We start from the raw sequence: 2,727 nt of genomic DNA, 5'->3' as shown, positions 1-2,727 counted from the left end.
TTTTTTTTTTTTTTATTCATTATCCACTCCACAGCAATATCCCTGTTCTGGGACATGAGAGCCACTATGACCTATTCAAAAGTTGGTTTTTATCTGTAGTCTAAAACCTTTTTATTTTGTGTAAAATAAAATTGTTTTCGTTCCCAGCATTACTGCAGAATTCAAATTCAGAAGTCCAACTGATAACATGATATCCCCATGTTCTTTGAAGTTATTGAAATCAAGGATTCAAAATGAGAAAAGGTGAGCTGCTGCTTAAACCATAATCTATTTTTTTTTTTTTTTTTTGTACAGTGGTTTGTTGTATTTTGTTTACAGCACTTGCTAATCTTTGGAAATCTACTGCAGAAAAACCTTGCAGACGTCCTCTATAGCAGTGGTCTCCAACCTCTTGCAGGTTGTGGATTACTAAATTTATGGACTCCGGGCTGTGCATGTGTGGGGAGCCGTGTGCCCCTCAAAGGGGAAGAATCTTCCCCCTATGCTGACGTCATAATGCCAGAACCTGCCCACTCTCCCATCGCAGGTCTCAGCCTGCGATGGGAGACTTGGTGGGTTGTGTCATCCACCCTAAAGCTGTGATGTCTCCGGGGGGATGTGGTCTGTGGCTCTGGCCGGTGCACCTTCTGACCCCGCTGATGAGTGGATTGGGGACCTCTGCTCTACAGAGTTTAACACCCAGGTTATTATGAGAAACTACTAATCCAATGCTATCTTCGCTTAGCAAATTCTATAAATACTCGACATCATGGCTACAAAGACTGGAAACGTCCCCCTTATTTAGTCAGGCCTGCTACACTAACACCCATTAAGTTCTTATACGGTTGGTTATGATGCTCAACCCCTCTGTTAAAATTACATTCTGTATTTAAGTACTGACCACCAAAGTAAGACTATGAATTGATGTTTCTGTATTTAGAAGTGGGACATTTTATGTGGTGGGGTCTTCCCCATCCTAGGATTGTATCTCCCTTTGAGTTTCTGTTTGTGTTCCTGTTAGCAATGATGTTTTCTGTTACTTTTAAATAAATTAAAAGGGAAACTCATCCATATATTGTAGCCACATTTGAGTTGTTGAGCATAACTTGTGCTGTGCAAGCAAAACACTTGCATCCAATATCAACTTTGTAATAACAAAAATTCAGAAGGCTGCTTGTATACATAACCTTAATTTCAGGTTAATTTAAGACTCAATTTACTGCAGTTCTGTTTTGTTAAGTGTTAAATTGGCATCCTGGTGGAAAGACAAACCAAGCAACAGGAGTGCCTATAAGTTTGTACTTCTCCATACTGTCTATAGATGAAGGAAACACAACCTGTAAATGTTTACTGCAGAAAAGTTACTTGGGTCTCTTTTCAGCCAGATGCTACATGGCTGGTGGTTTGGTAGAGCTGTGTTATTTCAGTAGTGGATAGATACACAAGCCCTTAAGCAGGTGAAAGCACTCGAATGTATTAGAGGTTTACATAAAGAGGAAATATCAATGTAACATGGTTTGTGCTTCAAGCACAATAATGGCATTCATTTTCCAAAGAAGGTTTTGTGCATCTATAGCCATTTACTAGTTAAAATATTTTGGCCTTAGAAGGGGGTGGGGGTGTTATTTGATTTATAATAAGCACCCATGTCAAGTTAGCCTGCCATATAATATAGTTAAAATGACAATCCCTGCCTCATATTAAGTACCACAAGAGATCAGGGAGTCTGAACTTCCTGGGGCTAAACTCCAATTGGCATTACACTTCAGTGAGCATTTTAGAAGCAGTGTTTTCTTTTTTACAAAACACTTGTGTTGGACTGTAATCAGTAATTTGATGTTTGAAAATACAAATATGTCTCTGAATCAATATCTTGATATGATTCTTCATAGTATGTTGCTTTGTGGAACCTGTAAGCTACCCAATATGATGTGGGAGTGTTAAAACTTTTTTTTTCTCCTTTTTAGGGAGACGAGTGTTAACAAGAAACAGTTATCAAAGTGTGATATAGATGGGAAAGAGAATGAGATATCCTGAAGCTCTGAAGTTAACCCCTTGCACTGACTGTCTAATAATGCCTGCTTTTTTTTTGTAACTTGGGTTTCTTCCTGGTGAAGCTTTTGTTCTGGGTTGCATAGTGTTTATTTTAATATTTTTTATATTTATCTCAAAATGGCAAAGTTGCCAGCAGAATGGTTCTGTATATACATGGTGTTCAGAAAGAAGCTGTGCCTGTGATATTCAAAGGTAATGAAAGTGTTTTTATAACTGTTAGCAAATAAAAAAACATTTATCTTGATCTATTCATGCTAACGGCTTCTGTAAATAAAAGTAAAATAAATGTATTTAATCCACTGTGTTGAATTTTATTTTTTTTCTGTCTTTAGGGAATAGAGGCTAATTGTTAGTGAAAATGTTGCTTGTGTATTTAAAAAAAAAAAAAAAAAAAAAAAAAAAATTAAAAAATCTACAAAATACTCTAGTGAATAATACCAAAAAGCTATAACCCTTCTATATCTCAAAGCAAACATAAGATTTTCTTATTTTTCAACCAAGCTCAAATGACAACTGCCATGTAAGAATGGCAATATTTTAAAAATACAGTCAACCCCACAGCTGCCATCATCCTAATAGATACAACTTTTAGACCAGAATTCCAGTCAACAAAGACTGGAAGCTTTTTTTTATCAATGCTTAGTACCTTAGGTTTCTAAATTGGTCTATTCTAGTAATCTGTTAAAACCTGTC

The 2,727-nt window shown here is 36.5% G+C and overlaps 1 long non-coding RNA gene across 1 annotated transcript; it reads left to right on the top strand.

Moving 5' to 3' along the window:
- The first annotated feature begins 38 nt into the window (after positions 1-38).
- Positions 39-2,334, top strand: LOC140321426 (uncharacterized). The gene is made up of 2 exons (XR_011918937.1): positions 39-243; positions 1,947-2,334. It is a non-coding gene; the product is annotated as an uncharacterized lncRNA (long non-coding RNA).
- Positions 2,335-2,727: the final 393 nt, after the last annotated feature.

This window comes from Pyxicephalus adspersus, unplaced genomic scaffold (genome assembly GCF_032062135.1).
Source record: "Pyxicephalus adspersus unplaced genomic scaffold, UCB_Pads_2.0 Sca3738, whole genome shotgun sequence".
NCBI classification, from domain to species: Eukaryota; Metazoa; Chordata; class Amphibia; order Anura; family Pyxicephalidae; genus Pyxicephalus; species Pyxicephalus adspersus.
The sequence above is the reverse complement of the archived record's forward strand: the minus strand, read 5'-3'. Positions and strand labels throughout refer to the sequence as shown.